This window comes from Artibeus jamaicensis, unplaced genomic scaffold, assembly GCF_021234435.1.
Source record: "Artibeus jamaicensis isolate MK-2021 breed Jamaican fruit bat unplaced genomic scaffold, CSHL_Jam_final contig_519, whole genome shotgun sequence".
Taxonomy (NCBI): domain Eukaryota; kingdom Metazoa; phylum Chordata; class Mammalia; order Chiroptera; family Phyllostomidae; genus Artibeus; species Artibeus jamaicensis.
In genome coordinates, this window is record NW_026521871.1 from 46,507,610 (window position 1) to 46,519,905 (window position 12,296).

The 12,296-nt window shown below is 40.2% G+C and overlaps 1 protein-coding gene across 8 annotated transcripts in view; it reads left to right on the forward strand.

Moving 5' to 3' along the window:
* The first annotated feature begins 455 nt into the window (after positions 1–455).
* Positions 456–12,296, forward strand: part of ARPP21 (cAMP regulated phosphoprotein 21) — a 146,967-nt gene continuing 135,126 nt past the window's right edge. For 3 of the 8 annotated variants that reach the window (XM_053669524.1, XM_053669527.1, XM_053669529.1), the window contains exon 1: positions 460–1,329. The gene's annotated coding sequence lies outside the window, so the exon portion shown is untranslated. Of the gene's footprint in view, positions 2,620–2,771; positions 3,351–12,296 lie in introns of those variants that run through there. The other 5 variants (XM_053669530.1, XM_053669525.1, XM_053669528.1 and 2 more) reach the window with 5 other exon arrangements.

A 12,296-nucleotide genomic window follows, 5' to 3' on the forward strand; every position in this document is an offset into this window, starting at 1 on the left:
AAGTGCCCAAGGAGTCGCGAGGCGCCAGGGAGCGGTATGCATTTGGGCTCAGGCAACCCGGGCAGTGCGCGCTTGCTGGCCCGGAGCAGGGAGGCTGTATGGAGGGGCAGGGGGCAACGTGCCAGTTTTCTCTCTGATTAATGATGTTCACGCTGCTGTGCGTGGCTCACGCGCTTTGTCTCTAGCCTTGGGGCTGGTGGAGAACGGCCAGGGGAATGTATGGAACCGCGCGCACCAGGCGCACCTGGCAGGTGCCCGTGCTCCGACTCGGCCAACTCTGGCCGCGCCCTGAGGCAGAGAGGCTCGGGCAACCGCAGGCACCCAGCCGCGGCCATCTCCGGGGTGTGGCGGGTCAGGGGACTGGAGTCTGCAGCCCGAGCAGCTGCGGAGCCACATGGCACACGCGCAGCGTTGCCTCCAGCCGGGGCGGGACCGGACACCGCAGGGGCTGCAGAGAGAAGCCGGGCACCGCCCCCCACGGCAGTGCCAGCCGCGTGGGAGGGCAAAGTCGGGCGGAGGGGCAGACGACGAAGGCGGGGAGGCAGGGGACGCAGAACCGAGGGACAGACCGAAGCTGGCTGGCTGGCTCAGAGTGGGACTGACAGTGGCAGCGCTAAGGACAGGTGCGAGCAGTCAGCTTGAGACAGAGGGAAAGAAAAAAGAAAGAGAGGATTCGCGTGCTCCCTCCCCTGCAGACGCCCTCCTCTGTCCAAGGGAAGAGGCTGGGGCACTGAGTGGGAGCGGGAGACAGAGAGATGTGGGCTCAGAAGAAGGCAAGAGGGACCCTGTGTCGCTAGTGGGACCGAGCAACAAGGAGGAACAGACAGACCCACTCACGGACTGTCAGCGAGAGTGGCGGCCGGAGAACTGAGCGCAGGAAAGCCAGAATCCCGGGCTGTGCTGTCAGGCTGAGCGCGAGACAGACAGACAGACAACGTGCAGAGAGACAGACGGGCATACAGGAGGTGGGGGCACGTTCATTCCCAGCAGCCCCCCACCCCTGGTCAGAAAAGGCAGCGGCGCGCCCCCCGAGTGTGTCTGGAGCAGCGTCAGGCGGCAGGGGTGGCGGGGTCGCCCCGCTGAAGCCACGGGCTTTGCCGAACCAGTGGCCGCCACAGCCTTTGCAAGGATCCCAGCCTACGCTGTAAAAACCTCGTTTTACTAGCAGTTAAATAAATCGACCAAAAAAAAAAAAAAAACAACCAAGCCAAATCAAACTAATTCAGCCAAATCAATCGTTGAGAAACAATAATATTAATAAAAGCCAAAAACTTAATCAAATCAGACAAGGCACCAAGACGCTGGGGGGATATCCACTGTGCGGTCAAGGTAATAATCAAGGTCTCCGACGTGAGCGTTGCATGCCTTTTGTGAATCGTTTCCTTCTTTCTGCCATATATGTGTGCCTTTCTTTCTAATTGTTTCAGTCTGTGTTTCTCCTTCGTGTTTGTAGAAAGCTGTTGTTATCTGTGTATTGTGTTATGTTTGTCAAGAGGGGTAAACAACCCCTCCCCCAAATGAGGCAGAAATGGAAAGATTGGAAGAGGATTGGAAAGGGCAGTTCTTCCCATCAGAGAACTCCACAGTGATTTATGCAGGTATCGAGATAGAAAGTTTCTAAGGCTCTGATTTCATCTGAAATAGAGCCATACAAGGCACAAAAAGTTGTCATCTGTTTGTTGGACTCTCAGGACTTGGGGTCCTGGCTCCCAAGGGGTTGGGGGTGATAGATGGTGAGCTTTATTTTTACACGTTTGAAAACTGTGTTTCATGGCAAACCCTAATTGGACATCTTCTGTGGCAGACTGTAAGTTTCAGTGGTAGAATTGAGTTGAATTAGACAGGTGTTTAGAAAGTTTCTTAGGAAGAGAAATGGACTGAATCTTTCTCCATAGAAATAGAGCTGGAAAGGATGCGGTTGCTGTCGGCTGCTCAGGTTCAGTACTTGGCCATCTCCTGAGGATACAGGACAAGGAGAGAGTCCAAGGCTAAAAGGCAAAACAAAGACGGAATCGCAAGTTATGGGGATGGGGAGCTGGTAAGCGCAATGCAAGGCTGGTAGATAATCGCTTTCACGAGAATGTGTTTAGAATGCAGATACCAGATACCTGCTCGATTTATGATCATTGAGGCTATTGGTATGATACTTCAGCCTCTCTCAACAAGCATAGCGTTCTCCAAAGTTGAAAGGAAACTGTACAAGATTGCGTGCAAATGCTGACTAAACCCGAAAGATTCCTACCTCCTCCTCATCCACTTTGGAGATCATCAAAATTGCTATGATTGTTTAAAGAAAACAGAGAAATGGAGATGACAGGGAATCATTTTTTATATGGTAAAACTTAGAAAATCTTTGACACACGCTTTAAAATAAATGCACCTGCTCCCTTGATCCTCTGTATTTGTGTCACTACAGGGCTTGCATGTCTTAATAGTATTGTAGTTCATGTCATTTTCACAAAAGACAGTCATTTGGAAGCTGAGAGCTCTAGCTATGTTTTGTTCAAATAGCCAAGTAATCTACTCTCTTGGCAATAATTGCTTCTGCTGCATTCCTAATGTGGATCGCATGTGAGAAATGATGTGTGCACTCCTTTCAGACTTATGTGGATTTTTAAGGTATGTGTTTGTGTTTGAACCTCTATTTCCTTTCATATGGCAGATTTTGACTTCTTTTTATCACTTCAACTACCAGAATATTTTTAAATTTTCTGGATAGTTGAGTATATTCTCTAAGGAGTACACTGTCTTGTCACAAAGGATACAAAAGGCTAATTTATTATTATCCTTGCTTATCGATGCAATTAAGAGCTTTAAAATAACTTGGTTTAGATGCAATTTCCAAGTCATTTAGACTCCTATGCATGCATGTCTTAATTTACATCCTCTGGACATGATTTTTGTTACTTCATAAATAATATAAAGTTGCTGTAGACTATTTAACAGAATACTTTGTGTAGGTGAGTCATCTTTAAAGAAACTTACCCAGCTCCAGAAACTGACTTGCAGTTTCTCCGTGACTTCATTCCACTACAAGCTGATGCACTTTGCAATGTTCAGCTCAGACCAAGACAGGCTTGTGTGTGCCATTAGGTTTGCAAATTGCTGCTCTCCCAGTGACTTTCCCTCCCAGATCCCAGCTGAGTGGAGTTACTTTGAGAACTGTGGCGTTAGCCCTGTTAGAGCATGCTCCAGTGAGGAGTTCTGTGCAGTCTATTTTTAATGCTATTTAATGAAGGAGCAAGCGCCTCACTCAGCAATAAAGGCAGCATGATGGAAGACAGAGCAGTGCGTGGTTATGGATACTGGAAAAGGATATTTGGGAAGGTACAGACTGGCTGCTGGATATGGTAATTTTAATTAGTCCTAATACATTGCACTAACAGAAGTCAATTGATTTTTGTGGGCAATTTACACATGAATAGTTTGGTATGTCTTCATAAACCTCTTCAGTGATTCTTGGAAAGAAGACTCAATAATTGGAGTGCCTTAAAACTTAAGTGAGATACTTAAGGGAGTTCCTGCATGCATACTATTTTTAATACAAGCTGTCAGGCTCTTGGGTGGTGAGAAGTGCAGAAATAATTTCTGTTTACTATAAAATTGCTCTAGTGAAGGGTCTGGAGCTGGGAAAATGTAACTATCATCTTTCTATGGTATTATGTTAAGTTGAAGCTCTGCCTTGTGAATTTTTTTTTGTAAACTTGAAGGCTAGATCCAGAATTCTGGCAACTCCGTGAAGTAGAGAGTTTTTGATTGATTGAACCTGATAGAACATTTGAGTTGTTTTCTCTCCTTATTTTGAAATAAGCACAGTAGATTGTCTTCCGGAGGTTAAATACTTTAAAATGGAGATTGCAGAGATAGCACCGGTACTTTTCGGAATGTAATAATGAGGTGGGGGTATCTTTGTATTATAGTGTGTAAAACATAAGAAGCCAGCTGTCTGCAATGGTTGCGTATATGCAGAACACTTGTCTCCAGATAGAACGTGATAACGTTTACCAGGAAAGGTCTCTGTAGTTCATTTTCATATTAACAATATCCTGTAATCGGGTTATTTCTTGGTTCAGAGTGAAACTGATTAGACCAATGCCCCAGTGGTTTTAAAATTAATAAACATAAGAGAAAGTGATCTTTTATTAAGTGGGAAAGTGAGCCACATAATCATTATTAAATAAAGCTGTTAGAGCAGTATACAAAGTTGTTCTGGATTTTGCCAATTTTTATGAAAGACAATAAAACAAAACTACTAAGGGAGATATATTGCGAGGAGTTACTGTAACTTGTTGTTGATATTGTTTGTGTTCTGCACTTCGTTCGTACTTCCAGAGGGGAAAATAATCCTCACTAACTCCAATGTTTTCCTCAGTGGTCATACTCTTTGGACCACAGTGCTGCTGTCTTTCTCAAGATGCTCAAGTCCCTGGCATTCCCATTTAAATTCAATGTGTATTTTGTCTGTGGACAAGTTAATGATAAGCTACATGAGGAGAGGATGGAATGAGTCAGCCACTGAAGACATAATATACAACGTAGCCAGAAGTGAATAGATTGAGAAATCTCATTCGTATGAAGAGACAGCTTGAAGTTCGTAAGGTTGGAAATCTCAGATGAACCATTTGTAGATAAGTTAGTTCAGTGCAGACCTGCTTTGTGCCAAGGTTGGTTAGGCAAGAATATGGGGCTTAAAAATGATGTCGACATTGCAAGCCCTTCCTTCAGATGGTAAGTACTGGCATCATTCTAACTGGTACCACGCAGTGGTAAAGTGGTAACGTGTTTTGAAATTTGTGAATCTCTAATCAGAAAAAAAGAATGGGCTTCCTTAAAAATGCATCGTGTCACCTGGAAAGCCCTGAACATATTTCAAGTCAGTGATGATGAACTTATAAAACACATACTTCTTCTCTTTAGACAAAGAATCTTCATGTTTTAGGAAATCAGTGGCTCCAGAAGCTTCTCATTTTTGCTGACTTTGCTTTTATTTCTTCATCCCAACATTAAAATTTAAATATGATCAATGATTTTTCAGCAGTGATATAAGTAAATGCTGAAGGACTATTAAAGGTGAAAAAGAATATAAGCAAGATACATCTGTGACTAGATTTGTCTTTCTCAGGCTATCCTTGCTTCTGAGTGTTAGTTTTCTTTGAGGTATATTTATGCTAAGTTCTAATAAATTGATATTTTTTTCAGTTACTTGGAGTCTTACAATTTAAATTGATTTTGCTCATTTTGGGTTAAACTTGGCCCTGGGTGTTCAGAGTGTATATTTCTTGAATGTACATCACCATCATTACATTTCTGTGAGGATAGATACGAACTGAGATATAAAATATTAAACCGTATACATTAATATAATATGCTTGGTAAATAATAAAGTGTTTCAGACAGAGTATCATGTTCACTCAGCAATTTTTTGTGCTTGGTGACTGTAATCTATGTCTCAGAATCCTCTGTAGTCTGGTGGCATTTTCTTAAGACATAAAATGCCCATACAACATTTTGAATGTATCTCTCTCTAAAATTACTGGGATATATCTGTGCCCTGGGAAATAGCTATGCAGGTAAACCAAAAAGTGAATTGAAATAATTATTGGGGGCAATTGAAAGGAAATTGAAAAACCAAAGGTTTGACTAGAATACACCAAATTGACTCTCTACTTTGAAATTGAATTCTTGGCCTTATGGCGTGCTCTTCTTTGCTAGCTGCCTGCATAGATCTTAGTGCTGTCAGGTAAAACAAATGTTAATCACTGTCTATGGCCACAGAAAATCAATATTTTAAATTCCTCGGCATACGTTTCCCAGGGAAATTTCTTCTGGCAGTTTTTTTATAAGCCCCGTTTTATGTACACGTCCATGCCACAGGTTACATAAGATTTTTTATAAGTTCTATGATCAGGTGATATCTATTAGCATAAAATTACAATTGTGACTTATTAAAATGCCAAATATTTAGTCCAAAATTGTCTCATTCGAGGTACACACTCATAATTATTTCTTAGTCATAATCCTATGCATCATGTTTAAAGTAATTTACAATTGTTCCTTTTAACTAGCAACAAAAAATAATTTAATATTCTCCAGGTAAAGGGGAGACAGAGTCTACTAATAGTTATCCCTTATAAAATCAGGCCTCTTACCACATTCTCCCATTTCATACTACTTCAAAGTGATACAGCAGTTCTTGCATTAGAAATCACTGTGGATAAGGCCTAAAATATTAAGATTTTGTCAACAAAATCACTTCCCTCAATAGTAACATTGGTTTTAAGATAAATAAAAATAAAATACACTTTCAATTAAAAAAAGGATTCAAGATTTTTAAGGGAAAAGCAATGACGTCACTTTTTATGCACACGTTTTGGCAAATTTTGCAGAGATTTATTTGGCACGCTGTGGTTAATGTTTCTATGCAGAATTGCATAATGTCATATACCGTCTTTTTTCTACAGGTTTTTTTTTTTCGTTGAGATATATTTACCAAGCTTATCTACCCAGAGAAACCCAGTAATCAATCCCGGTTACCCACACAAGCTAAGAAATAAGTCCTTGTGATAGGAACTTTCAGGGAGTTGCCGAGCAGTTTGAGTGCTAGAAATCTCAATAATGGACATGTATTCTCTTACATTTGAATTGTCGTTGGTTGCTTCTTTATTACACACTCAAGGCTTGAGATTAGGATGAGGGCCACCTACAGAAGAAGGATGCTCATATATTTAGCAGACTTTCTTCTACTTGCCAAGACACGATACTCACTTTAGCACATGCTTGTCCATGGAATCATACCTTAAAGGAAAAAACAGTAATGCACGTTGACATGTTTGGATCGAGTCAGAACTGAGAATCAATACCAATAATTGAGGCAAAATCCTTCAAGATCTTCAGAGAACAAAGGGGAATATTGACTTCTAAAAGTTTGATGGCCCTTTAAGTCCAAATGTAATATCCCTTGACATGGAAATCAGAAGGCCCAGCTCTCATCTAATTGTCTGGTAATTTGAGTTCCTTTCAGATGGTCTCATCACTATTACGGAGATCTAGAAGGATCAAACCATGGGTTGACCGACAGTGGGGGAAGGGCATGCAAACTCACTGGCATTCAGGGGCTAAGCATAACTGTGTAAGTTTTACTTTTTCATACACTCAATAAGAAAATAAAAATCGATTAAATTATTCTCGCAGCTTTTATCGCAAGTTATCAAAGTGTTTCTAAAGCCGCAACCTACAGTTCTCACATGAAGTTCCCAATATTTATTGATAAGAAAATATCTATACTCTGCCTTGACATGTTTTTCTTAGCATTTTGCTGATTAATATGTATGTAACTTTGGTAGAAATCTCAGCATTGCTGGCATTTGATTTAATTTAATTGTCAAAAAGCTGTTGGATGAAAAATAAACAGATTCCATCTCAGGATGTGACAGAACCAAGATTTCTCCAGCATTTACAAAATTTAATACTCATTTCGTCTCTATAACACTATCTTTTCAAAAACCAGAGTATTAAAAACAAAACTTTCGATTGAAAATATGGCACTTTTGGGGGGGAGATTAAGGTTTATAGTCAAATGATGACTGTTTAAGTCCGTGTAGCACATCCTTGTGTTAAAATTGCTACTGAATTCTGCCAAATTTGTTAATTTTCAGGATTTTGCAGTCATATCTATGATCGTATTTATTTTATCCGGCTTATGAGAATGATTGCTCTAACACTTTTAAATTACATAATTTTATATTTGTTTATTTTTTATTTTCTTTAAAGCTTTTATTTATTTATTTTAGAGGAGAAAGGAGGGAGAGAAACCGCAATGTGTGGTTGCCTCTCACACGCCCCCTACTGGGGACCTGACGGGCCGCAACCCAGGCATGTGCCCTGATGCGGAATCAAACCCGTGACCCTTTGATTTGCAGGCCTGCACTCAATTCATTGAGCCCCACTAGGCAGGCATATTTGTTTATTTTAAATTGAATTAACTATTCTGGTATTGTGAGAACTTTAAAAAGTTAACAAACATCTGGCATAACATTAAAGATGAATTCAAAACCCCATTGCAAACAACTAGCTGGTATTAATGATTCTGTATTTTTTTTTCCCCACTCTGGTGCTGTTTTAACTTTGGTCACAGCACATACTTCCTTTGTGAAGATTAAAATCTTACTCCAACCCTGAAATTTCCACATAATCACTAACAGAATTCTGGAAGAACAATATAATGTAGCATGCAGTCATGTCGCATGCACAGGCTGTTGCTATCTACACAATTAGGCTTTCTAACAACTGGAGGCTTTAATCTTTAGTTATTATTATAAGTATTGTCTTGATCTGGAACTACAAATGACAGTTCTCAGTGTTTATTTCTTTGTCCCAGCATCAAGAGATGAGAGAGCATACCCAGTAAGATGTGACAAAGTGGATACATGTAAAATTGTGTGTGTTGTGTGCGTGCATCCTGTCAAGAGGGATTTTGTTTTATTATGCAGATTATCCTCATGTCTGCACTGTTTGTTTGATATGATGTAGGAAGCTATTTTGAACTCATTGGAACTTCCAATCAAAAGTAAATGAGGTTAAAACAAACCAAGGGGATGTACACCAAAGGTGTGCTTGGTGCTTATCGGAGAGGAAGCAGGTAACTCTGTGTGTGATGAAGGAAGGTGTTACCCCAAGGAAGCATAGGCCTCCATGAGATTTTGCAGGTTCAAAATGCGGATTGAAAGAAAAGGTCTAGGAAAACAGGCTTATATAGGGTGGTGTATCCAAATCTCACTTCCCCCAGACTCACCTTCATAAATATGTAATTTACCACCTGAACCACCAGCCCCAGTGTTTGGCTTCTGCATCTGAAAAACAACTAATAGTGTAACCATGGCCAAGACTCTAAACCTCTCTGTGCTTCATAGTTTCAGCAGAATAAATTATGTAGAAACACCAATCCAGTCTGAACTAATTACTAGTTACGTAACTCTAGCAATTTTGTTCATTGCTCATGGCTTCAATTTATGAGAACATAAAGTACAATAAGGCCTACCTTGTAGGACTGAACAAAGTATTTGGCCCATAGGTATTATTCACTATAAAGAAACCATTATCTATCTTTGTATGGAAAACTTTAAAGAGAGAGACAAAGTCATTACGTGAGACAAACCTCTCTTTAAGAATTTTTTCTGAATTTTATTATTTTTTTAGTAATTTAGAGTTCTTCTGTTCCCACCCCATAAAAAGTTGGGTGGTGAGAATTGGAGACTAGCTCTACTCTTTCTGTGCCTGAGTAGTAAAGGCCAAGCCAATGTGGCAACTACCCCCCGCCCCAAGAGTGCATCACACAAGGTCATTATCTCCTGTCAGTCTCTCAGGAAAGGGATGACCCATCTAGATGTGTCTAAATAATGAGCATAATGGTATTTTTTCTCCAAAACATTTTAATTGCCTGATTTGTGCCATCTAAAAGGGATGGCTGAAGAACCAACTAAAAATGGGTTGGCATGGACCCCTGGAGAAATCGTGCTGCACCCCGAACAGCTGGGTGGGAGCCAGGAAGCCACAGACTGGGAGGTGAGGGGATGGGAGGCGGAGCCAGCTTTCCACTCCCTCCCAGACCAGACCGGAAAACAAGTGCAGCTTTGGGCTTGCGGACACACTCCCTGGCACCCCAACCAAATGCCCTGAGCACGGTGTGAGCTGTTTGGACTGGGCAGCTGACCTGGCCTCTGCTCCGGAAGTATTTGCACCTAGTTTTGCTGAAATGAGTTATTTCTACACCTGTGTGGGAGTGATCCAAAGACAGGGAAATGTCTCTCATAATTGGGATTTAATCGATAGGTTCCCCATCAGGAAATGGAGAACCACAAAAGAAGATGAGCCATGCAAAACGGTGAATTATCAGATAATCGCACTTTGTTTTTTAATTATAATTTGAATACCAGCCATTGTTAGGGATAGAGGTAGGACATTCATTCACAGTCAGGAAGTTATACAATGAAACTTCTCTGAAGGTACCTAAGAATAAATTTGTAACCTTTGGTATTCTAATATTGGCTGAAAAACAAAACAAAAAGAAAAAAGTGGAAAAGTTACATATCCTATATCATGATGTGTGATATATTATTATAATATATATTCACCACAAGATGCATACTTAAACACAAGAGTCACTTATGTAACTCACATTAAGCAAAAAGTGATTTAGCCCAAAAGCCTATTTCCCAATACATTTTTTCTTTATTGTCCTTAGCAGTTCTTGCTTACATGTGGCAGATATTTAATCAAAGTTTCCCGAATTAAAACTTGACCTTTATATTGTTGATAGCATTTAATATTCAGAATTCAAAATTAGATCTAAGCAAAGTTTTAATTGCATTTTTCCCCTAAAGTTTCAGCTTAAGTGTGTTTAATGTTTACCTTTCTGAAAAAGAGAACGAAGGGATGTCTTTTTTTTTAAATTGCAACTGACCTGAAGATTATTTTGACTGTTGCACAAAGAAGTTTCCTCTTCAGATCTCCGGCAATGACTAAGGTTTCTACAAGAACAAGAAGGCCCCTCACTAGTCCGCTTCCACGGAATACATAAATCACATTTCCATGTACAGGGAGATGTATGAATCCAAGGCAAGTTCACAAACAATTTCCAAATCGTTGGTACAGAGAGCTAGAGACAATGTTTACTGGATATGGGTTTGGAGAGATTAACCATGATGAAATTGATCCAGGATGCAGGGGAGGAATTCACTCCTCGGGAGATCTGGGTAAGGATGCAGCCTTGGATTAGAAGGCAGGGGTGAGGCAGGGAGGGGGAAAAGAATACCCACAAACAGGAATTTCAGACCCCTCTTCCTGTCTTAGGCAGAACAGTTCTGACCAAGCTTAGGGAGACTGCCCTTCTCTCTTCCTGCAAGGGGGAATAGCAATAGGATTAACCAGGGTTAAATAACACTATTTAATCCACGGAGGATCACTGAAAACTGGATTAATGCTTTACCCCTCCCTATAAAAATAATCTAGTCCAAAAGGAAGGGATGCAGCTGATTCAGAGTGTATCTTTTAATTTGCTTCCTATATTTTAAGATATGCCATGTGTGGTTCTCATGGAATGAACTTCTATTCACCCATCCATTTCCCAAAGAAAACTAAAACCTGGCACCTTGATTTAGAGAGATGAGAAACACATTCCTTTTCTTTGCTGAGACTGTGGCAGGCTTTAGGAATACAGAGAAAGCAATAGATTCTACCCCAGCTGGACTACTCATCAGGAAGTCAGAAAATATATTCTGGAAATATATAGGTCAAGGTGGAGGAATTTCTGTACGAGTTGAATTGAGGGAGCTGAGTTCTTGTATAACAGCAAGACCTGTCTTGGCATCAGATTTCATAATTATTTATTCATTTCTCCGTCCTTGTTTTTCAAATATTTATTGAGAGTTTTCTATGTGTCGGGCCTCATGCTGAACACTTAGGAAATTGACTGTATAGGATTTTATAGGTATTTGGGAGACTTAAAGGCAGTTTAAGTTTGAGCAATGACTTGGATGATTGAGAATAGGAGGAAACTCCAAAATGACAAAGGATAAAGCAATATGAATTCATTTTGACAAATTAGAAAAACATTTCTTTACTGGGAAAGTTAACTAGGAAAATCCATAGGAATTGTCTCAAGAGTAGAAACCATACTGTTTCCAGAAAATAAACAAGGAAGAATGAATGCCACTGGTTAGTTGCTGGGGAAAGGGTCTATCAATGGTTAGGCTGGAAACTAAACCATCAATTGGGAAGCTCTCTACCAAGAGAAGGAGTCAACTGATTAATTAAGAAAATCTATTTGAAATTGGGATGACATACTCTATTCTTTTTCAACCTTTTGAGACAATACCTTTACAATATTGCTTACTAGAGTTGCAACCAACTGACTCAAGTAGAACTGGGATTCTGAACAACAAACAAAGTTAACTTTATATCAGATCATACCAAAATATCTGTTTAGGATTAAAAAGCTTTTTCTAAAGGCAGATCATTCTTTGAGTTCGTTTTGAGGTGCCACATCTGTGTTTGAGAGAGGACACTTAAATAGTTTCAGAGTATCACAAGTCTCTAATATATTAAAAAATAGTGCCCGTAATGAGGAGATGGGTTTACATAGGAAACTTCAGGGGAGTAAAATATTTGCTTTATTGGATACCTGAAGGATGATTTGTTTTTCTTTTATTGTAAAGGATGCACTTCTTTCCACTGGCAGAGATAAATGATTAGGTTTTTGGAAGCTGAGAGGTACTGGATGTGTTGTACCAGACCTGGTT